At 40.5% G+C, this 12,481-nt stretch overlaps 1 non-coding gene across 1 annotated transcript; it reads right to left on the minus strand.

The window, feature by feature from the left end:
• Window positions 1-1,088: 1,088 nt before the first annotated feature.
• Window positions 1,089-1,159, minus strand: TRNAG-CCC (transfer RNA glycine (anticodon CCC)). Its single transcript has one exon. It is a non-coding gene; the product is annotated as a tRNA-Gly (tRNA).
• Between the last annotated feature and the right edge of the window lie 11,322 nt (window positions 1,160-12,481).

Here is a 12,481-nt window from a genome sequence, read left to right on the forward strand (position 1 = left end):
GTCATTCTGAGGTGCTGGGGGTTAGAACGTCAACATATTTTGGGGGTCTGGGGATACAGTTCAACCCATAATATCTGCTGTAGATACTCTAGATACAGGATTACAGAGTGAGTATGACAAAATTCATGTCTTCCAAGTGCAAGGAGATTGACATTAAACAGAAACCAAGAATATCAGTTAGTGATAAGGACTATGTGAACAATTATATAATAGGGCACCTACTTAGGTTAAGTGATCAGAATAATCTGATTTGTAACCTTTAAGCTTTTAGCTGAGTTCCCAAGAGATGGAGTTGTTGTTGTTCAGTCGCTAAGTTGTGTCTGACTCTTTGCAACCCCGTGGGCTGCAGCAACCAGGCTCCCCTGTCCTTCACTATTTCTTGCAGTTTACTCAGATTCATGTCCATTGAGTTGATGCTATTTAACCATCTCATGGAGGCAGCCATGTAAATATGGAGAAAGAGGATTCTAGGCAAAGGAAACCAAGGATCCCAGGGGAGGAAGACCTGGTTCTTCTACTACTGCTCCCCACAAAGTCTGTCAGCACAAAGGATTTCCTTTCTTTTCATGAATTTATGTATTGCTTCACAAATTATTTACCTGAATTTCAGCTTCTAGTAGGTAATTTTCTGTGAAGTTTTGGATGAATGGACTAGCAACCCAAGGAATGGAACTTTTTGTATTCTAAAACAGAGTATTCATCTTTAATTTGAAGACAGCATATTGTTTTGTGGACTAGGAGGCTATTTTTATAGTTTGACAGCTACATCCCAAATATAACTGAAATATCATTGCAAATAATTATAGAAAATAGAGAAATCATTAGGGAACTGAAAAGTCTTACTCTTATCACCTTGGAGAGAGACTGAAGTCACTCAGTTGTGTCTGACTCTTTGCGACACCATGAACTGTAGTCCACCAGGCTCCTCTGTCCATAGGATTCTCCAGGCAAGAATACTGGAGTGGGTTGACATTTTCTTCTCCAGCAGATCTTCCCTACTCAGGTATTGAACCCAGGTTTCCTGCCCTGTAGGCAGACTCTTTATCATCTGAGCCACCAGGGAAGCCCCAAAACAAACAAGAGCATGATGCATTGACCAGGAATCGAACCCAGGTCTCCCACATGGGAGGCAGGAATTCTACCACTGAACCACCAGTGCCCCTATTGAGAGAAGGTTCTTAAGAAAGTGTGGCCTATGTCAAAAGCAGCTGTATCTTATATGGTGATATCAAATCTGATTTGCACCAATGCATTCATAAAATACATTAGTTGTCATTTATAAGAAAATCATGCTCAAATTTATCTTTCCATTGGTTGGAAATAATGTAGAAATAGTCATTTTGGTGTAATACAGCTACTTTTGACATAGGCCACACTTTTCTAAGAACCTTCTTCCCATTTTAAATTCTGTAATATAAGACACAGTGGTCTGAAGCTGGGCTTTAAATTGTTTCACCTCAAGCAAAATAGAAAGCATTTTATGATAAGGGAAACCTGCAGAGAAGATTTAAAGGCTAAAATCTTTTGCATGTTTTCTAAGTCAAATTTGGGTTTGCATATTTAATATTGTTAGGAAGATTCACAGTAAAAATGGGGCACCTTTTTTGATCTCTGTTGTTTGCAGACATAAGCATATTTTACTCACTGAATTATTAACTTCTCCATAAGCCTGTCAGTTTTTAGAAAAAGATCAAGGACTGGTAAAATAATATGTCAGAAACTGTGATTCAGAGACAGAAAAAATGCATCCAACTCCCAGAATAACCTCAGAATTGACCCAATGGAGTCTTAAACAAGAAGCTTTCTAAGCATATGGTTGCTTCACAGTAACTTTCTATAAATTTTCTCAAACAGAAGTTCACAAGGGCCCATAGCACTCTAAAGATACTCAAAATTTTAAATTGCTTATCTTTTCTTTTTTTTGGGCCAGGGGGAAGATATCTAACAAGTCCTTAAAAATTAATCAAATTAGTGACACCCTTCCTGTGAAATAAACACGTCAAGAAATTTGCAGGAGAGCTGCTCTTTTTTATTGCATTAGAAGAACAATATTAGGAGTTTCAACACAAGGTTAATTCTACTGTATCCCTTTGGGTTCTTCTTCTTCTGCTGCTGTTAAGTCGCTTCAGTCGTGTCTGACTCTGTGGGACCCCACAGATGGCAGCCCACCAGGTTCCCCTGTCCCTGGGATTCTCCAGGCAAGAACACTGGAGTAGGTTGCCATTTCCTTCTCAAATTCAGGAAAGTGAAGAGTGAAAGTGAAGTCACTCAGTCATGTCTGACTCTTCACGACCCCATGACTGCAGCCTTCCAGGCTCCTCCATCCATGGGATTTTCCAGGCAAGAATACTGGAGTGGGGTACCACCACCTTCTCTGTGGGTTCTTCTAGGCTAGTCTAAACAAAGGAGCCCAGCATTCACCTTTGATGGAATGCAAAAGTCAGTCAACTCTCCCCTCATCCCATACCACCTCCACCTACGGTTCCTGGATGCATTAGACGCAGGCATGCAAGCCCAGAGGACAGGCACCATGAATACTGCAGCTACTAAACATGATCTACTGGGACAGGCAGAAAGACAGTCAGTTCTTATGCAGCTGGGTTTTCTGTTTCTTCTTAAAGCCCACAGTGATGATTTTCAGAGGTCTGAGTGAAATGCTGGAACCCTGGAAGAATCAACAAACGAGCTATGACTATTTTATTAGTTCTATTAATAGCTCATCAAATAATGAATGGAGGCTGGTAGATTAAAAATTCACATATAAATAACTGCTCAGAGTCCACTGTTAGTAGCTGCTGAGAATTAAGATCTACTCTGTAGCCGGCTGTAGTGAAAATATGTGTGTATAAATCTAATTTGAGAGATAGGAAGGTGGGAATCCAGAATATAGAGAAGCCTTTGAACTTCCTTTGACTAAGTCAAACATAGGAAGTTATCACTTTCTACTTTTCACATCACAATCAAAAAGACTCCTCCTTCCTTTGGTTCTGGAAGTGCAATGCAAGAACGGGTATGAGTCTCTTGGCTTTTTGCTTGTATTCATGTTCTTTTTGTGCCTCTCAAGTTTTGCACATCAGTAAGTAAGTGAAGACAGTATGTGTAGAAAGAAAAACATGCCCTTGAAGTGGTTTGCAGCTTCAAGGAACAGAACAAATGTCAGCTGAGGGGAAAGAGCAACTAACTCAAGGTCAAAACAAATGCAATTTGCTGTCTTAGGGAGAACAACTTGCTGGTACAAGTGAAGGAGCACTTTCTTCACATGAGAACCACACCATCTTGGCAGGCTGTTTGAGTGAACCAGGCTGTAGTGGGGAGTTTTTGTTCCAAATCTTTCATTACCTCACTCTGACTTACTACCAAAGACTGTCCGGGCATGTAGATCCTAGTGAATTCTGTGTATCAGCAGGGACTGAGAAAACGAAAACTGAAGAAGCTTCACAGATGTGGGTTATTTCGGAAAAGTAGAGAAGAGAGGGAGGAAGACTGTAGATCTTAGGGAAAACATTAATATTGTGAGTCAGATGCACCTGAGGTTTCTATATGCTTTGCAGATTCAATTTCTGTGGTGAAGCGCACATCTTCTTTCTTTGTTTACTCTTCCACATTCTCCTCTTGATTTTCCTCCAATTTGAGATTTCTTCTGCTGGATTTTAAAGCTATGATTTTAAAGTAGGCTGCTCTGGCCTAGGCAGATTGGTTTGATAACAATGGTTTCCTAGACAAGAACTAGAAAAAAGCGAGTAACAAACTAGATATTTCTAGAATCAACATTTTAGCAAAGAAGACTAATTGGGGTGAATGGACCCCAACTTCTTGAAACTAGAACTCTACTTCATCCAAATTCCCCAAATAGTTATCTCTTTGTTGCATCTGACCATGGAAAGTCTCATTGCTACAGTTCAGAGAAAATGAAACAGTAAAAAGTATCACTCCCTTCATAATCCAAGTAGGTCAGTTGCAGACATGAGAGAGGTGGGAGCAGGGAGGAAGAGGGCTGTGCTTTACATAGACATTCTGAAATCCAAGATTTTTTCATCTGTAATGGGGTCGACAAACTACAGCCCCAAACTCAAATCCAGCCTAATTCTAGAAGCTAAGAAAGGCTTTTACAGCACCAAAGAATTGATGCCTTTGAACTGTGGTGTTGGAGAAGACTCTTGAGAGTCCCTTGGACTGCAAGGAGATCCAACCAGTCCATTCTAAAGGAGATCGGTCCTGGGTGTTCTTTGGTAGGAACGATGCTAAAGCTGAAACTCCAGTACTTTGGCCACCTCATGCGAAGAGTTGACTCATTGGAAAAGACTCTGATGCTGGGAGGGATTGGGGGCAGGAGGAAAAGGGGACGACAGAGGATGAGATGGCTGGATGGCATCACCAACTCGATGGACGTGAGTTTGAGTGAACTCCGGGAGTTGGTATTGGACAGGGAGGCCTGGCGTGCTGTGATTTATGGGGTCGCAAAGAGTCGGACACGACTGAGCAACTGAACTGACTGACTGACCCTCAAAACCCTAATATACTTATTATCTGACCTTCAGAGAAAAAGTTTGCTGACCCCTGATCCTGTCTGTAGATCCCTAGAGCTTTAAAGTGCTTCACTGGGTTCCTGGAACAACCACAGATGAGGAGAAAGAGGGCATGGAGGATTTTGTGGGAGGTGTTAGAACAGGGCTGGAGAAGAACGATGCACCTGGTATCTGTGCTGCTTTGGGCAGAACTCAATCACATGGCTGCAGCTAGCTGCAAGGGAGGACAGGAAATACAGACCAGCTCTGTGCCAAGGAGGAAGATAAATCTGGTTGATGAAAATTCTGGGGTTACAAAGCCCACAAGATTAACTACTCACAGAATTAAATAGGCAGCTGTTCAAGAGTTCAGGAAAAGGCCAGAGCGCTGCAGACTGAGGTTATGAGGTTATCACAGTGATTTTGCAGAAGAGGTCAAACTACGATGGTCAGTCATCAAGAGGATGGGAAATACAGGTAACTGGCATGAGATAATCAAAGCACAAGGGTGGAAAATGGCTTTATGCTTTGCCAGGGAATGGTGAAGTCTTGGCCAGGGAATCATACTTAACAAGGAAAGAGGCTTCACAGGGAGGGAATTTCTAGGAAATACTCTTAGAAGATTGGGTTCCACTGGTAAAGGTCTTGAGTGTCAGACCAAGGCAGAAAGTATAAAGGGAGGCCAACTTCTAAAATTCATCCAACCAGGGATTTTTTTCTTCTGATTTTTAATTTATTTTTGCTCTATGGCTACATTGTCTATGAGTCTGTAAACACTGTGTCTTGAGTTTCTTCACAGATTTCTCTGGGTGAAAGTTACCTTCAGAAGATAGGAGTGTTAGGATTTCAGGAAAAGAAATGAAATTGTAAGAAATTGACCCATCTCTTTTGAAAAAATCAAAATTATCAATTATGCATTTATAGGAGTATATGATAATATTTATGCTCAGTTTAAAGAATAATAATAAAATGAACATTCATGCATACATTACCAACATAAATAGTAGTAAAATATTACCTATATTTGTGATCCCTCCACCTATATAGGGTCTCTTGATCACATCTCCCTCTCTCTATTGCCCCTTCCATGAAACAATAATTCTGCATTTTACGTTAGCAATTATGTTACTATTCTTTATAATTTTACCACCTATATATGTTATCTCTAAAATACGTGATTTAATTTTACCTATTTTTTTACCTTCGGTGACTTTTTTTTCTCAATTTTCATTTTTAAAATTCATGCAAATTGTGGCAGCTTGTAGCTAGTAGATAATTTGTTTACATAAGATTCTACTGTATATTATTCATTCTACTCTAAATGACCATTCCTTTTTCTTTTTAAATTAGAGAAAACTTGTCTCTTCCAAAGAAGGCGTTAAAATGAATAGTAACAAAACAGAACAAAATAAAACCAAAACCAGGAAATAAGATGCTAGTGATGTTTAATTTGATTTGCTATGACATTTACCTGTATTCTTTTTGGTGGTTTGTTTTTTCAAAGCACCAGTTCCTGCATGTGATTGAAGAGCTCTGTCTACTTTAGAGACTGCCTCTGTCCCCTAGTCCTCCCCATGCCAGTTAGGGATCTTTAAGGCACTTTTATGCTACCAGGTCTCAGATTCCACTTCAAAACATTTTTTGTATGGGCTTTTGTGGGAGAATTTTTTTTTTTTGCAGACCTCAGGCCATTGACAACACATGACTTGGCTTAAAATCCAGTGCTTCTAGTTATACTGTAAGTCCGACAGCGATAATTTTATGTTAGTCATCCACATTGTTGGACTTTTGTCCTTGAGTCTTTGAATGATTCAATTTTGTAAATGAAATAGGCCCTTGTCTGCTTTACATCTTGAGTCTGGCTAAAAGAACATTTCTTAGCTCCAGTTGATACATCCCTTAATCCATCCACCCAGAAAGCTTGGAAATCCTGAATCAGCACCTGGGGAATATCCATGTACAGTTCCTTGAGAGAAACTCATCTGTTCAAGGCTCACTATCTAATGGAGTTTTCAAGAGTATAAACCAGCACCTGACCTCTTCTCATAGAAGGAGTCTAGAAAACCCTTCTGAGAGTGATGGAACATTTGCTTAAACATTTCTTCAAGTTTCTTTTCCTTCAAGGGCAGGTTTCACTTCTGAGTAATTAGCATACATTTGCCTCATGAGAACAACTTGAGTTGCTTGCAAAACTCATTTTTAAGTTTCTTTGCTTAAAGCAATCAGTTCCATAAATTATACATCTGTTACTTGATATGCATTTTCCAATAGGTAGTCTAAAGCCATCCCACATGAATACTCATTTTCACATTAAAGGTAGAAAAGGCCTGAAAGCCTGATTTTCTGGCATTTTTTTTTCTTTTTTCCTTTTGCCAAGAGGCAGACACTGTTCTTTTGAAAAATCTATTTATTCCTGAAGGGAAGTTTTATTTCTATCTTCAGAAACATCACTTTTGATTTGTATAATCAGTTCAGCAAACTGCTTCTTAAAGTGATAAATAAATATTAAATTAAACTTGCAATTAGAGTTTACTAAAAATATAGGTTGCTATAATTTTGTTGGTGATAGAAGTACAGAAGTAGAAATGATTAATGATGATTACTAATTATGCAGCTGTGTTCAGAGCACACAAGTCTATAGAACCACGGGGTTAAGTTAAATAAGGACTTCCTCCTAGGAAAAACCTTTGTAGACAGTATCTAAATACAGCTCATTTCAGTCTGTACTTAACCAGCCCCATCACCTGCCATCACTTCATATAACAAACAAAACCAGAAATATAGAGCACTTGAATGAAGAACCATCTCATTTTCTTTCCTTTGTTGTTATTTTGTTGGCTGTTAATTTGCATTTTAAAAATGCCATCAACATGAGAAATGATCAGATATTAATAATCGTGAGGAGGCAACTCTGACTTCTTTCCTAAATTTTGCAGAATCTGTTTTGGCATTTCATGTTAAAAATGGCTTATTGGTGAGGCTAGTGGAAGTTTCTATAAAATAAAGTCCCTGAATATTTGACTCACAGACAGAAGTTGTAAGTTTGAACGCTTCATCTGTAACTTAAAATAGGAAAACCTACAAAGTCGCTCTCAGCTTTTTTTAGCCATATATATATTTTTGATAAACACAAAAGGCATTTTTGCTTTCCTGTTCTTCACTCCTGTGGAAAAGTCATTATTTCAGGAAAAAAAGTTTTGCAATAAAGTAACTGAGAGCCAGAGAAGTTATGTGAAACAAATATCTCAAGCTTAATTCTCTTAAATCCCAGTCATGTGTTACTTTTAGTACCCAATCAGTGAACAAAAACAAAATAGAAAAAGAGAGAGAGGGAGAGAGATTCCGAGAAAGGAGAGAGAGAGAAATAGGGAGAAAAAAAGAGAAAAGAGAGGAGAGAGAGAAGAGGATACTATGACTTTCATAAATGCTAAATAGGGGATGTTGGGTAGGGAGGAAAATGATAATAGTTGTAGGGAAAGAAGAAAATAGAAATATGGAATAAGTTGTCACCTAACAAGCATAGCTACTGTGGCTATAATTTTGCAGCCATTTAACTTGAATGTTGAACTAGAAGGATGTGTGCACCTTTCCTTCACAGAGGTGGCTTGTTGTGATGAAATAGATTAAAAGAAAGAAAGAAAGCTTCCAGAGAGATGCCTCTGTTGGAATCTAGTTCCACCCCTGAAGTGCAGAGTGACCTTGGTCCAGTTACATAACTTATTTACCCCGCCCCTCCCCCTTATGAAAGGTGGTGATAGAATAGCCATCAACCATGCCCACCTCCCAGGGTTATCTGAGGATCCAATGAGATCATTTTTTGTGTAAAGGCTCTTTGAAACCTGTGAAGCATCAAAGTAACATATAACATATGACAAACCACAAGGAAGCTTCAGAGTGTTCCTGGGTCTGGCAGTCGAAAGTCAAATACAAATGAAAATGTAGAAGATGGATCACTTCTTTTTAAAGAAAAAGTCTGTTAATCCACTTTGTTGTTATTATTTAGTTGCGAAGCCATGTTCAACTCTTTTTTGACCACATGGACTGTAGCCCACCAGGCTCCTCTGTCCATGGGATTTCCCAGGCAAGAAAACTGGAGTGGGTTGCCATTTCCTCCTCCAGGGGATCTTCTTGACCCAGGGATCGAACTTGCATCTCCTGCATTGGCAGGTGGATTCGTTTCCACTAAGCGACCGGGGACGCCATAGCCATAGTTGTAAGACCACCTTTGCCATTATTTGAGTGCTTACTATTAAGAACAGAGCTTAAGTAATTTTATTTTCTCATTGTGATTATGAGAATAGTGTTTCAAAGAGGTGTTGAGGGAAGAAAGCAAGGTATTGAGAACTGAAACAACTTTTCAAGGGACTGGGTTACTTGGCCCCTGTTCCAGAGCACTGGGAGAGGCCTACAAAAGGGAGAATGTACTCAAGAAGCTTGTCTCTGACTCTCTGCCTTTTCCTGAGTGATGAAGAGCCAACTGCAGAGCCAGAAAGAAACATGCCTGACAGCTCCTCCCATGACCTTCCAGCCCAGCACCTCTTGTCAGAGCTGGCTAGCAAGTGGTAGAGATGGATGCAGTGAGGACAAGGGTGGATGCGAGACCAGAGCCACTGACACGATGGCCTCTCACCTTTGACAGCATCTCAAACTGCTGGGGCTCCAGAAAGGAAATAGACATTTGGAAACAGAGATGACAAATGGCTTTTCCGTCCAACTGCTCAGCATGTGGTACTGGATTTCAGAGAATTGGAAAAAAAAAAACCAACAACCAAAAAACTTCTGCTTATCCTCTGTGGGCTTATCAAGTGTTTTATCACATTATTGTAAAATATAGCCTTAGCCTAAAAGTCTTGTTTGCATGAGGGTGTGTCCAGTTCATGAGTGGAAAATTTCAGTAATTCTTTCCATTCTGTTCTATGTCCCTCCCTCCTTTGTCCAGTGGTTCAGGGTCTCTATTGTGAGCCCAATATGCTCAAATCCTAAGAATCAACTTTATATGGGATTTTAAAGCTTCAAGAACCAAAATGGTGGGGGGAAAAAAGAAATCAGAGTTCTTTGGGGATAGGGCCAAATACTTGCCAAATGTTTGTATGAATAGCAGATATGACTCTTTTCTTTACATAGGCAACCATCCAAATATATTTATTAAATGATTATTCAGCCAACACGATGTCAAAGACACTATATGACTTCTTCTTTTAATGCTTCAATTCAGCAAATTATCTGAGGTGACCAATTCCGTCATTAAAATGGTCACGTTGGTTGTGCGCTTATGTCTCTTGCCCACTTGTGGTTTTTCCCAACTCCTGAGCCTGAGGCAGGTGTTGACAATTGTTACTGCGTGATGGGAATAGTTAGAAACACCAGTACCGGAGGGTGGACAAATGTCTTCATCAGGAAGTCATGAGTTGGCTTGAGATAAGAAAAGGTTGACTTGAAAACCACCTTCCCCTTGGTCTCATTTGGACGTTGTCTTCCTTTCGCTGCTCTCAGCTGAGAATTCTGTTCTTTAAGTCCCTGAAAAGCCTGTCCCTCTCTCCCACATACACATGCCTTCCTTGCAATCATCTTAACTACTTTCTAAGAGGAAGCTGTAGATTCATAAAGTAAGAGAGAAAGGTTAATGTCAGCTCTCTCTTAGACAATAGACTTTAGAAACAAAAGGAAGATTCCACATGCCAAGATGCAGACAGTCCATTCTGAAGCCACACTGGCCTTCTCCAGCACCATAATGAGCAGCATTCCAGGCGGCCTGGGGAGCAAATTCTGAGGCTTTCTCTTCCCCACAATGCAGAAGTCTATCTCCCTGCTGCTGGCCCACAGCACACTTTTAACTTAAAAGCAAATTCTTATTCTTTGAAGACTAAACATCAAAAAAAAAACAACAAAAAAAACAAGCTTCAGCCTCTCTGGAAAAGCAATTGATAAATACACTCAAACTGTGAATCTATTTTCACACTGTTAAGCATTTATTTATTACAAAATAATATATGTTTCTGGAAATAGCTCTTTTTTGAAAATCTCCCCAGGGTGAGAACACAGCACACATAGTCTGTAGAATGAAGGCCCTGTAGCTAAGAGAAATTATTTTGTCATATGGATTCCTCAGGAAAGAAGATCATGCCAGGATAAGCATCTACTGGTTTGTTTTTCTTTTAATTTCAATTCTCCACCCTATAATCATCTATTATAAACTGTATTTGTGATAGATTTGTAATGTGTCAATGTGGTGAGGATAAACTACATTTCCTGGAACTTCTGTTCTTGTATGTTTCAGGTGCAAATAGGCTCTAAGAAAGATGCTCATGGGAGATGTGGAGGGAGGAAGGGAAGCAGCACCTGTATTGTTGCTCATTCACTCTGTTGCTTACCTGCTGGCACATCTCCTTGGTGTGAGACAGTGGCCAGCCTTACAGCTGCTTCATCATGCCCGGATCCTCCAGATTCTCTGATTTGCGCATAAGGTGAGCAGAAAGGAGCAACTGCTCTCGATACAGTGATAAGACATTCGCCTGTCAGAGGGTGGGGAATAAACCCCATGAAAAATCAAGGACTTGCAACCTCAGTGAAATATCTAGGGGTCCAGTCTGTGACATGTTAAGGACACGTTTTCACACATTTACTGAGTAACCTAAAAAGCTACAAGTTGTGAGCAGGGGCCCAGAACAAGAGCAAGCTCTGTACGAAGCCCAGTCTGCCGCTGCTGCTTGTGTGACTGAACCCCAGTTTATGTCCGCAATGCACATGAGGCCAATAAACCAAAATGTCAGACTTTTGAGCAGAGAAGGATTTATTTCAGGGCCAGGCAAGGAGAATGGGTGATTCATGACCCCTTACCCCCACCCCCAAACACCCCGAAGGGTTTTGGCAAAGTATTTTTAAAGGCAAGGTGAGGGGGGGAGCGGTCACGGGGTGTGTGATTAACTTGTGCATGATTCTCTGATTAGCTGATGTTGAGGTAACAAGGCACTGTCACAGGGGTTAACATTATCAATTGTCAGGCACCAGGAAGTCTAGGGGTTTATGATCTTCAAGTAGTTAATGTCTTCCATTTGGTGGTGGTTTTCCTGGTGGCTCAAATGGTAAAGAATCTGCCTGCAATGTGGGAGACCCAGGTTCAACCCCTGAGTTGGGAAGATCCCCTGGAGAAGGGAATGACAACCCACTCCAGTATTCTTGCCTGGAGAATTCCGTGGACAGAGGAGCCTGGCAGGCTACAGTCCATGGAGTCACAAAGAGTCAGTAATTTAGCATCTATAAAATAACTCAGGAGGTGTGCATCAAATAGTATTATCTAGGTCCTTCAGAGAGGAGTTACTGGGGGGGATACGGGGTATGGCTCTGTCCCAGGAAGGCCCAAAGGGTCCTACTTGTTTACACTTGGACCATAATCCAGGAGATCCAATGGTGCTTGAAATGTCATTGACTTATACAACTGCTATAATATTCAGAGCCTCTTTCAGGTTCCTATAGGTGGATCACAATGCAAATCCTTAGGATTTTAAAATAAAGCCCTGCCATCCTCTGTGGATAACTATTCCTTTAAGAAATAGCTTATGTTTTGCTACTGAGTCTTGGTAGACATTGAATGCTTGGCCACGGGTTACTAATGTACCACGTGACCTGAGCTAGGTATTGTCTGACTCACTGAGCCATAAAGTTAAACATGCACTCTGAAGTATTTCATTCTCAAGTGAGAGTGCTATATACAAAATTGGGCTTGAGTGGAACATGAAGGCAAGTGGCCAGTATATCCAGAGCCTCTACCCCTGATATATTGTCTTCTTTCTCTTAATCTGTACCTATGGCCTCCTGGAAAGCTCCCCGTGTTGGAGGAAAAAAACACTCAGGTCAGGCCTGTTCCACCCATGGTTCTGCACAATAGGCAGATGGCATGCAAAAGTGGTCGGCTAAGAACAAAATGGACAGTTGAAGCTTAACAGCCTTACCCTGAAGACCAGGGGTGAAGGGAAATC

The sequence above is a fragment of the Bubalus kerabau genome, chromosome 9, assembly GCF_029407905.1.
Source record: "Bubalus kerabau isolate K-KA32 ecotype Philippines breed swamp buffalo chromosome 9, PCC_UOA_SB_1v2, whole genome shotgun sequence".
In the NCBI taxonomy this organism is placed as follows: domain Eukaryota; kingdom Metazoa; phylum Chordata; class Mammalia; order Artiodactyla; family Bovidae; genus Bubalus; species Bubalus kerabau.